Here is a 12,246-nt window from a genome sequence, read left to right as displayed (position 1 = left end):
GGAAGTGGTTATAAAACATTGAATCTTGACTGTGAGTGACTTGAGGAAAAGGATTCTGCAGTGAGTGTTCTTAATAAAACATTCCAGTATGTGCTTTCTCTTCAGTGGTTCACGATTACACGTGTCACAGGTTTGGAGTATCCCAGTATGGTCCTGCAAACATAAGAGAAAAACATAAACTTGTGTGTTTAACAGGTCTTCATTTTCTTTCCAAACAGAGCAACACAGCCGAAGTGAAAGTATTTCCTATTTAAGCAAGTAGTAGAGGAAAGCAGAGAAGACAGTCAGAAGCAGAAGAACTTAGGAAATGCACATACTTGTTGCTTGCCCCTCCTAGGCAGGCTACAAGCCAACAGCTTGATGTGCAGTTATGTGTACTCTGGTGCAGAGCATGTCCCAGGGACAGAAGCTGTGCTGTGTTGCACACCCATGTCCAAGGGACAGAAACTGTGCTGCATTGCACACCCATGTCCCAGGGACAGAAGCTGTGCTGTGTTGCACACTCATGTCCAAGGGACAGAAGCTGTGCTGTGTTGCACACCCATGTCCCAGGGACAGAAGCTGTGCTGCATTGCACACCCATGTCCAAGGCACAGAAGCTGTGCCATGTTGCACACTCATGGCCAGGGCACCAGCAGATCAGGCTGCTGTAGCTCCCTCAGTTTGGTTCTTGGCATAGTCCCAGCTGCTGCCTCTCATTCTCTTTTACATCAGAGCTGTGCAGAGACAGTGTAACCTGCTGGCTCTCCTTTGCTTCCTGTCTCTAGCACACTGTCTATATGGGACAGCAATACCGTGGATAAAACTCTTCTAATGTAAGGGCTGAGCCCTTTTCCAGGCAGTCACATTCGGTACCTCTGGTTCCAGCAGCAGCATGTGAGAGTGTGACCAGGCTGGGCTGAGGCTGGAGTTGCTGGTGAGAACATCTAGGCAGAGGCAATCTTGAGGAGGGAGTGAGCTCTGAAAAGTCCTGGGAATTTAGCAATGTGTGTATATGTCTTGGCTACAGGGTAAATTCTTTAGGTTTTTGGTTTAGTGCTAAAAATGTTGGTGCTTAACTGGCCCTACCTATGCTTTTTAAACTATCTTCAGTATTTTAGTAACCAGTAACCCTCAGCTTGTACAGTAACTTCAAAATACATGTTACTGATTTTTTTCAACTGTTTTACCATGTGGATGGAGCTCAGCATTTCCTGAGCATTTCTTTACCTTTAATAGATTCAAACCAGTGGAGAGGAAACATGAGTAATATTAACACCCTTCAAAATCAATAACTTTCTCTTCAGTGACTTTGTTTAGTAAGCCAAATGTTATGTGCTGTTCTGTGGAATATTTTTCTAGCAGACCACTCCCCCACCAACCCAGGATGCTAAGAGCAGAATCATTTTCCTTTGCCTGTTTTAATTGTTATTGGATCTGACTGCCTAGAGCCCAGCATGCATCATCTGACAGTAGTCACGTAGAGATATGAGAACATTGTTCATGAGAAACTTAAATAATTCTTGTTCAGTGCCTCCATCTCATATGCCATTCAGCCCTCTTTGTTTGCTGCAATTATCCATTTTTTAGTTCTGATTCTTCATGTTTTAATTAAATTAGAAGTTTTGCCTAAAAAAATCAAACAGCATTTAGGCATTTGGGTAAAATTTCATGTGAGTAATATAATGTAATGTTTGCAAGGCTAAAATAAGTACTCAAAGTCAGTAAATGCCAATATATTGACAAGACACTTGAGCAATGTATGACCTTATTCTGAAGTTCTCAGTAGGCATCCTCTTCTTCACTGTAGCACTAGTGACTTTTGCTGGAAGGACGTACCTCTATCAACTACCTTTTAGTTCCTTCCATTCCAATTGTCTTTGTTTTGTCCTGTTAAGTAGTTGGCCTCTAAAGTAGTTGCTAGTGTTTTATTATTCCAGAATAATCTCTTGATTCCCTCAGAGGAGGAGGAAGAAGAGCAAGTGTGGTGCCTCTGTGTGTGTATGCATTGACATCCCAACCTAAATCAATACTTTATGGCCTCCTTTCTTTGAATAAGTTGAAGTGTGAAACAGCAATAGCAAGCAACTTAGCCAGTGTCCCCGAGGAAAAGTTTGTACTTGTGTCTAGTTATTCGGGCATTTATTATAATTTCTGAGCATATAATCTCATAGAGGTTTGTCTCTGCATTAATGGGCTTTGGAGCCTGGGAAAACAATATTAAGTTATCCCATTTCAGTGATGGACAGCTAAGAGACAAGGGCAGTTCTTAAGGGCATCTGTGATGGATGGAGCTGATCTGAAAACTGACTGTAAAACTCTTTATGCTCCATGTGTTCATTTTATAAGAACACCATTCAGTTTATTTTGCTTTATGCTTCATAGAACTAAAGGAAATACACACCATTTGCATGGTTATCAATTGTATTATGGAAAAATGCCATGACAAAGTAATGTAGAGATTCTTGCTACATACCATGAGGTATGCTATTTGTATCTGGACTGGGGAAGGTATCATCTGCTCCAAAAGCTTGTGACCTCAAGAAATGCAGCATTCCAGTGAGCTGGCACTTTGTTCAATTTCTTAGTTACAGCTTTTCAGCACAGAATCACAGAATATTCTGAGTTGGAAGGGACCTACAAGGATCATCAAAGGTTTGGTTACAGGCAGATGCCTTGATGAAAGGTATCTTTTCATTTTTATGATTTGGCATGATTTTGGTACAACACATTTTAAAGTGTGTTGAAAGTATATGGCAGATTGGGAAGCGAAAACACCACAGTGTGTTATACAGAACTACAATTAAAATTCCATCAATATAAGCTCTCTTACACATAAACCCATACCTTCTCTACTCCTTCCCACTCCTTTTCCTATTTATTCTTTGCAGAGTGCAGTACAAAGAATTGTTTGTGTCAATGGGCTTTAGCAACCCTCTAAAAATATTCTTTCTCCTGAGCCTACTTTTCAAACATTTCATTGTATCTGGCCATTTTCTACCCTGAATCTCTCATTTAAAGCTAGACTCTTTTGGCTGCACTTTGTGATCTGGAGTTGGTATTGTTTATTCTTTCACCACAGGTAGTAAGAGTTGTGGCTGTTGCTTCTCTCCAGCTACCATCTGTTTGCTCTTTTCTAGCTGTGATGGGTTTTTTCATGTGCTTTGCAAATAGTCTATCTAATGCTGTCAAAGTTTTCTCTCTTTTAGTGCTCAATAGCTATGATGAAAACAGAGGGCTGTGTGAGGAAAAAGTAAAAAACAAATAAATGTACAGTATGCATGCTTGTGAATTGGCCTTCTTCATTCATCATTTTGTTTTGTAATTAAGTGAAACCAAAGCTCTCTGGCAGGAAATTAGGAATGATTCATATGAACACCCATGAATTCATGATTGCTTTTATTGGACTTGAAGTCCCTTAGCCCATTTTTCTTGCACTTTTCTAGTCTCAACAGGTGCTTCATCTCACTATTTTTCCCCCTTTTTTACTTCCTTTATACACGGAGGAAGAGCCAGCAAGATTTCTGAGTTGTTTTGTTGCCTTTTTGCACTGTATGACTCATAAAGTTAAAAAAGAAGCCTGAAATTTGGTATGTTGCTACTTAAGTAAGCATAGCAAAATAGCCTCTTTTAACTGACTTTCAGTAAAAGTGGTCATCAGCAAAACATGAGATGGCCCTGGAGAGGCAACAGTGTTGTGACCAGGCTTCAACATGGACATTCTGGAAAATATTTTTTGTCTCTTTGTCACTGACCAAGTGGAAAGCACTACTTTGCTATAGTGCTCTGAAATCAGCATGTTTTAGTGATACAAGAGAGGGATTGCTCAAAAATAAAGCCCTGTCTCTTTGAAGCCAGTCTTGTTGCTGTCAAACAGAACAGACAGAAGCCTGTATTTTGGGTTTATAGGTACTGAAAATTACTATAGTGTGCCAGATCTGCACGTATTTTGCATATATTCAGTTTAATAAAATGAGGTACCCCAATGAAATTCTGTTTGAAAAATACTTGATTTAGCTTTTAATTTTGGAAGTAACTTTTAAATGCCTTTTTTTGGCACTCACCTCAAATACTCCAAGCCTTAGTTTTCACTTGCTTTCCTTTTCTAGAGTCCCAAACATTTCTTCCTGTCATTGAGATTTTTATGTTTGCCAAACATCCATTACTGCAGTGTTTGAAGCCAATGAGGTGTTTGAGGATGGTCTCATCACTGGAACCAGCCGTGGTTTTTTTGTCTTGAGTTTTCCAAAACGTTGCTTCAGTAGCTTGATAAAGCTGCAACACTTTTCGTTCTGTTGTAACTTTTATCTCAGACACTTTGTTTCCATAGGCTTCCCAGGCACAAGTCTGCATGGCGCAGATATTGAGATGTTGGCTCGTTGCCTCTCTTCTTTGGCAATTAAATTCTTCCTTAAGGAACTTTCTGAATGCTGAATAACATAAAACCTTGTGAAATATATAGAATTCTTTGAAACTTTGCTCACTGAAATGTGTCCTCCAAACAGAATGTGCCCACAGCCCACAGGCATATCTCTGCTGTGTCTAAAACTAACATAGGAGACAAGCTTGTAAGAGTTTCTGAAATGCAAGCAAAGCTTATCTTTAGCCTTGTGTCACAGAATACATACAGAAGGGTTTTCTAATCCACGGTATTTTCTTCTCTGCAGTATTTAAGTTAGATTATCTGTAGTTAATGCTTGCTGCTGCCATGGAACCCTTCCAGGAGTAGAGTTGGAGATGGACAGCCTCCACTGCTTCTCAGTTGGGAGCTGCTCTGGGGTTTTGGTGTACAGGGCACATCCTGCCTGTGTACCACCAGCTCTCCTTTCTTCTCTTTCTCCCTGGGGGCTCTTTCCCACTGCTGCACAGCCACAGTGCTCAGGCAGACTCATCCTCTCCCTTTCCTCCACTCTTCCTTCTCTGGACCCCAGGGAAAACTCTGTGCTAAGGGGAGGTATGGGGTTTTTGTGTAGCTCTGCAGTCAAGCCTAGAAGATGTAAGTGCATCTCAAGTGGCAGACTCTTGCTGTGACTGTTGTTGTGCCCCAGCCTGGTTAGCGTTTGCCACCTTCATCTTTCCCATAGCATCTCGAGTCCAGCTGCACATGGCCGTGTTTGTGTGACTGCCTACATGTGTGGGGCTGCAGGTCAAACTGGGCTGTGGCCACTGGTTCACTCATGTCTAGAAGCTGTATGTCACTATATTCTCTTAAGCACTTACCACTCTCTGCAATTTTAAATGTTGACAAATCCCCTACACTGAGTTGTTCGTTGTTATCTTTTTTCCTCGTATTCACAGAATCATTGCATGTCCTGACTCAGCTCACCTGTGTCTGTAGGAGCCCAGGCTCTGGCAGCCCTGAGGAAGGCCATGGCTGGGGCTGGGCAGAGGCAGCAGGGAGAGCTGCAGCCCAGGGGCAGTCAGTGCTCCCAGCCTGGTGGCTGCAGAGGACTGGCAGCCTGGCTAAGGAAGCTCCAGCCTGGCTGGCAGCATTGGCTCTTCCATCTCCATTTCTGCTCTCATAAATACACTTGAGTTTTAAGTGGACTATTCATTTCAAGTGCTACTGGCTGATACTACCCCTTTGGTTTTTCTAAAGAGGCTGTGCTTAGGAATAAGTTTCTGTAAGTTGGCAAGGTTCATCTCCCTCTGAGATTTTGCAATTGTTATCTCAGGTCACATTTGAAAAAACATAGGCCAGCAAATGTAAGGCTCATCCATGTAATCTGTCTATAGTATATCATAAGTTCAGTCAGTAACTGCAGGTGGAAGGCACAGGGCCTCAGCCCTGGAGCATATTTAAGGAGATTCTGTGGAATTTCGGAAAACATGAGGCTTGCCCCAGGCAATGTGTTGCATAAGGGAGTTGTGCAATGCCAAACTGCCTAAAGTCTGTCATAATTTGTATACTTTGTGTACTTGCCTTTCTAGTCTAACTTCCTTTCCACAGCTGTGGGTTAGAATCTGTACTTACTGTTGGGTAAATGAGAAAATAAGACTTGACACATTGAAAAAGGCAGAGCCTTTCTTTGTGTGCGTGCAGCCTGTGCCATCTGAAATCAGTGACCAGGTGATGCCTTCCAGGCAGTGTAAACTTCAGGAGTTGCACTCAGTGCTCCAGGTGGCCCTTGAGGGGACATCAGGCCTCTTTGAGGTCTGCATGAGCAGGTGCACATTGTACATACTCAGAATATCTGGGCTAGAAGAAGTAAACTGTGGGCAAGGGATGAAGATCCAGAAACCATTTATTGTCTTGCTGCTGTATGCGACTGATAATCAATGTTCATAGAGCCCCTGCTAGTACCAGGAGCACCTTGTTCTGAAGTACAGGGACTCCTGGGAGTTAACTGGTTTGACTGATTCCATTTGCTACTCGGCTTTAGAGAGAAGAATTTAAAGCCACAGTTGTGGTAAGAGAAGTGTGACATGTTTGCAGGTGAAGAGGAAATGATTCCAAATGTTTTGGCTTTTGTAATCCCCAAAAAAGTAAGAAATCATAATTTTTGTAAAAGAATCCTTTCAAAGTCTTGATGAAACTGCTTGAGAAAAAAAGAGATTTGAAATTTTAATGTGAACATTCATCAGCTAAATGTTTGTTTTAAATTTTGTAATAAGATGGAACCTGTGATGGTGAATCAGACAAAGCAGAAGTGGATAATTTCACTCAAACATTATGGATGTTAGAGGCAATGCTAAACTCCAATGAAGTAATTCCTCTTCTAGTTCCAGTCACAAGTGACCCTTTATTGCTGCTTTTTGGTCAAAGCATCTCTTTTAGACCATCTTCATTGGTCTAAGTGTTGTGATTTCCTGGGGTATCTCTTTCCCTATCATCTTCTGCATAATTCCATTTTAATGGCTTTAAATACATTTTTAAAACCTTACCATGACAGGTGGTATGATAGATTGTAGTAAGTTTGTGGCAGTATGTCTCAGACAAAGTATTCTCTGCCAATCTGCAAGGATCAAACAATTTGTTTTTTCAATTTCAGTGTCTTTTTGCAGAGCATTTGTTGAATTGAGCATTCTCCTGGTTTCACTGGAATTAAAAGGTAGAACTCAGAGTATTTTTGGCTCCTATCACTTAAAGCAGTCAGCACCATTAATTGGTAATCTTGGGAAGTTAATTATTCTGATCTTTAGGACACAGTGGCGTTACCCACAGTGATGCAGTGAAATGCTTTGCTTTTCTGATTTTAAAACCACTCCAGTTGCTTTTTTTTTTTTTTTTTTTTAGAATTTAGAATTTACTGGAGTGAGTATTTACAAATTTCACAGAACATTTTGTTCTCTGATTTAAATCCTGCATACCAAGTTCCTGCCTGGGGCAAAAACAAAAAAAAAAAAGTCAGCTTTGATACTCTAAAACTGGTTGAATAAATCCTGTGCAGCTGGCCTGCGTGAAATGTGCCGAGTGACAGCATGCGGCAGTGAGGATTCAGAGGGATAGGGAGAGCTCTGTGCTGTCAGATGTTACAGTGTTTTATTGCTTTGGCTGGGAATGGCAGGAATGTGTAGGTATCTCTACTGCTCAGTATAAGGCTGCAGAGTGGTTCCCTCAGGCATGTACGTGAACAAAACTGCTGCACAAGTGTGCAGTGTTGCCTTCTGTGTATGCTTGTACATGCTCTAGTGTTTTCCAACTTTGGAACTGTGCTTAAAGCCTTAAAGGGAATGTGTGAGTCTGCAGCAGCTGAGAATACGTTTCCAGCACTGGAGGTTCCTTTGTGGTTGAGTGTCTGTCCCATCCTTGGTGAGGAATTGTCTAACCTGTACTCAAGGGAAATTCTTGGAGACTCATTTAAATGTTCAAGCCAACGCAGTACAGGTTACACTTGTCTATACTTGTGGGTGAGATGTCAGGGACTATTATGGATTGGAGAGTGCTTTTTCTGCCTGTGCTGTTCTCACTACCAACTCTGTTCATCCAACTGTCTCTCATCACTTTGCTTCTCTTTGTAATATAACCCAGCTGAGACATGGTCTCGAGGGAAAAGTGGCTTAAATCTAAATCTTGAAAAGTCAAGAATTAAAAGATGCATAGCTCAGGAAAATAAATTTTGGAATATAAAGTCATGAAGGCTGTGGCTGATTCACATAAGCAACTTGCAGCAAGGTCATGTTTTCCTCTGACAGTGCATCAACAGGAATTTGGAAATCCTGCTTTTACTCGGGCAGTGTGAGCAGAGTGCTTTTAGCCATGCTCTGCAGTGCCGTCTCTGTGAATCCAGCTCCATTCTCAGGCTCCAGAGAGCTTCCAGGTTCTCCAGAAAGAAGCACAAGAGTAACTGCAGTAATTGAGACCAGATTTACAGAACTGGCCTCTGGAGCTCAGAATGACAGGACTCAGAAAAGAAGGAAATGTAGAGGCTTTCATTAGTTCAGGTGTTTGTCAGAAATACACTAAGTGGGACTTTAAAAAGAGATTTGTATGTATTGGATGGTAAACAAATTTCCAGCAAAATGAGGTAAGAATAAAACTTCCCTTGGAGACAGTTTGGCAAATAGTTTCTGACAGGGGTTTTTGGTTTTGTTTTTTTTTTTGTTTTTTTCCTGTGTCATTTGTTTTTTTTCCTGTGTCATTGAAATTTTGCTCTGTCCTACAGGGACCACTGGCTTGAACAAGTACGTGACAATTCTTAGGATGCCTGTGCTGAAAGACTTCTCTTAATGGACCCTCGTTGGGTTTGGTTTCATTGGTTCCAGAATGGGATTGCCCTTCTTGCTGTTGCTGCAGGCTCATGATCTGGATCCAACCCCAGGACTCAAGCAGGACTGAAGGACACATGGTAAGATTGTGTTACCTGTGCACAGGAGGATGGGGAAACCTGGGATATGTAGCTTGTGACTTTCACCTGTCTGAAGCAAGGGACAGGAAGTTTCTGTATCGATGGAAGAGCAATGGAGAGCAAGGAGAGGAGGTGAAAAAATCCTTAGGAAAACTAAAAATGGAAGAGAAGCAGCACTGAGAGTGAGCCAAAGCTTTTGGTTGTGTATGTGAGCATTACTCATATAACTTCAAGAGGGTACATGCTTTAACTGAGCATGTACCAGCTGAGGACTTGGCCCATAATGTCCTTTATAAAGCTCTGGTTCCTCCCCAAATAGTTTTTCCCTCCCTCTTCAAAGGGCACCTGTTGTTGGTGGAGTTGGTGATGATACTGGATTAGTGCACATGCGGTCAGCCTGCTTGGCCTCGGCCCTTTGGACCCAAAATGAACTCCAGCTGCTGCTGCCCAGAGCAGGTGCTTCATCCAGCCTGAGCAGCTGTTTGAATGCACGCTGTCCTGGCCAAGAGGAGGGGGGAGGTCCCCTGGAGGACCCAGAGGAACTACTGATCAGCAGCAAGCAAGGAACAGGGAAGTGTGCTATGGAGACCCGGTTTTTATACCCAGCAGACAAAAGTTGTTCTAGCATTTCCTTGTGGAAATAGGGAACAGTGGCTGTCACTCTGCATCTACTGAGCCTGCCTAGTACCATGGTGGATTATGGTTCCCAAAAAGAGGCTGAGGGACCACTAAAAACCAGCAGGGCTAGTTGTAGTCACTGGTTTAAAGCTCCAGTGAGTGACCCAGCAGAAGCGAGATTGGGCATAGAACAGTGCACAGGCTAATGGCCTCCTACTCGTGATAGGTTGGGCTTCACACTCACACTGCTAGAGGGAGGAAAACAAAAGCAGAGATAATCTGGGATGTGAAGCAACTACAGGGAACAGTGCCAGGGAATGGAGGCAGAGGGAGTATGTATGTATGTATGAATCTATCTATCTATCTATCTATCTATCTATATATATATCTATATATCTATTTATCTATCTATCTCCATATGCCTGGGAGTATAGTATGGAGATGTAATGGTTGGGAGTTTGAGGTCAGAATTTGAGGACAGGGCACAGATAGTTTGTGGAGAGATACAGCAACACATGATTGGAGTGACAGAGACAGGACAAGGATGCAGGTTTTGTGGAGTAAGGGAATCACAACCTTCAAAGGGATGAGGGCAGCTTGGAGTAAGGTCAACCCAGACCTACAGCAAGAGATAGTGGGGAGTACCTTGCAGAGCAGTCCTATCCGACATTCCTTCAATTGATTCCCCTTCAACTCTTGTCACTGACCTAGCAGTGGTTCCCTTGCAGTCCTGTACTCTCAGATTATTCCCATGCTGTTAGCAACAGTGTTCCTGGCCTCCCTTTCCAGGAGCATGCACTCTCCGGTTGTGTCTGCATATGTCACCGTTAGCATTAACACCAAGTTGAACGTGACTCCTTAGGTCCCATGCTCTTACCTGTATTCATTAAAGTTACCAGAGTCCTTCCACTTCCTCTGATAGGCTTACTTTGTGTCCCTGTCCTGTGCATGGTTTTTGTCATATCCCATCAGCCAGACTTTTCATTCTGTGCATCTTTGCTGACTGCTCAACCAGGTTTCCACTGAACCTCCATAAGGAGGGGTAAATGCTAAGCAAGGATACGTTCTTGTACAGCTGTAAAAGGATTATTCAGGCCAGATTTCATTACAGCATAGCCTAAGAGTAGGAGAAAACATGAATATCAGAGGCCTCTCTTTGTCAGGAAATAGGATTTCCGCAGGTGCTCAGTTGTAAATGCTTTGCATGCTTCTAAGGCTTGGCACATGGCGTTGCTGAATCCTGATTCAGGATGCAAGAATGTCTTATGATCCCTGCTATGAAAACTGGTGTCTGGCCATGTTTGGAAATCAGCCGTCGATGATGACAGTAGATGAGTATGGGTGAAATGAGTAGCTTGGCTTCAACACTAAGCAAGACTTGTTAAACATTGTAAATACAGATGTCCAATTCATATTTTGAATAATGAATATTATGAACTTTTCTGTAGCAAGTGGTAAGAGGCTGGATCATCTTTCTTCATCTGCTCACTGCCTTCACAAAATTTGCAAGTGTGACAAAGTATTTCATTCCTTTAGAGGATTAGGTAAGATTGGTAACCATAATTCATGTGTGGAATTGCACAAAAATAGTCTTAATAGCCAAAAATATTGATTTAAAGTTACCTATGTGGGGGCAGGGAAGTTGTTTCCATTTTGGTTTATTTGTTTCTTGGGTTGGTCAGATTATGCAGCTGACTTCAGTTGTTTATTCTTTTGGATTAAAATCTGCAGCTGTACAGGCTTGTACAATTTCTGTCCCAGTGTTGCTCCTCCATCAGGTATTCTTGCTATTTGGTTTACTTCAACGTGAAAAGTAAGGAATTGGAAAAACAGTACCAGAAACTCTGCATAAATGAAATTCTCAAGGCTGTTAAGGCGAGAGTTGTGTTAGGAGTAGGGTGTTTCCATGCTCATTCTGTTCTTACATCCCTTAGACAAGTCACTGTTACATGTGGAAAGAAACACCACGCACAACCATTACCAGTGTGTGGTGTAGCTCTGTGCCAGGGGAGACATCCTCTGATGCTCCCGTGGATGTACCAGCAATAGTTCTGTGCTGTCTCCTTACCTGCCTGATAGCGTGGCTGGCTGATACCCACACCCACTGATCACCTGGCAGCTGCTGCCCTGCCTTCTTCCTCTGCACTTCTCTTCCTCAGCTTCCCTGAGCTCAAGATGAATGAAAGTGCAGCTTTTCAAATCTTGGTGGAGTAGCGAATTCTTGCTAAAAACCAACCCAAATGCCATTTTCAGAGTGGCCCTGTATTTAAGTGTGGTAGTGCATTTTATTTGGTATTCCAGAGATTATTAACAACCTACATGTAGATAGGAATTTTTTGAAGCATCTGTCTTTTGCAGATTAAAATGTAATTAGGTACCGAGGATTTAAACCATCCTAAAGGATGTGAGGCAATGCCCAGTGTTCTGACTGGTGAAGAACAACAGAGTGAAACAGTTTGGATGTGGTAGATCATAATTTGCTAACTGCTGGATTAAGACTAAGGAAGTAAAGAGCTTGTTAGCAGGCCTCCACATTTAGGGGATCTGGAGAGCAAAGAGGTTTTCTTTATAGGAGGCCCATGTTATGCTGTGCAGGAATTCCCAGTTCAGGGTCAAAAATACTGAGAGTGCCCTTTCACCAGAGAGCTGACAATTAGCTTGCTGCCAGTAGGAAAAACAGCCTTTAAGAGTGTCAGCAATGGACCTGGAGAGAGGGGCAGCACACAGAGCCAGTGACATTCTTCACACCTGCTGTGGGGCATAACAGTAGCTGGCTGCCTCAGCCCGTGGCACTACAAGCAGAGCATTGTGCTGTGACACAGCCTGGACAGCGATTGAATTACACACCGATTAGGTCTTT

At 42.5% G+C, this 12,246-nt stretch overlaps 1 long non-coding RNA gene across 3 annotated transcripts in view; it reads left to right on the top strand.

Annotated features, from left to right (window-relative positions):
• Window positions 1-12,246, top strand: part of LOC119701580 — a 36,538-nt gene that overhangs the window by 10,322 nt on the left and 13,970 nt on the right. For all 3 annotated transcript variants that reach the window (XR_005257101.1, XR_005257099.1, XR_005257100.1), the window contains exon 5: window positions 8,586-8,768. This is a non-coding gene — a long non-coding RNA (uncharacterized LOC119701580). The remainder of the gene's footprint in view (window positions 1-8,585; window positions 8,769-12,246) is intronic.

This window comes from Motacilla alba, chromosome 5 (genome assembly GCF_015832195.1).
Source record: "Motacilla alba alba isolate MOTALB_02 chromosome 5, Motacilla_alba_V1.0_pri, whole genome shotgun sequence".
Classification (NCBI taxonomy): Eukaryota; Metazoa; Chordata; class Aves; order Passeriformes; family Motacillidae; genus Motacilla; species Motacilla alba.
The sequence above is the reverse complement of the archived record's forward strand: the minus strand, read 5'-3'. Positions and strand labels throughout refer to the sequence as shown.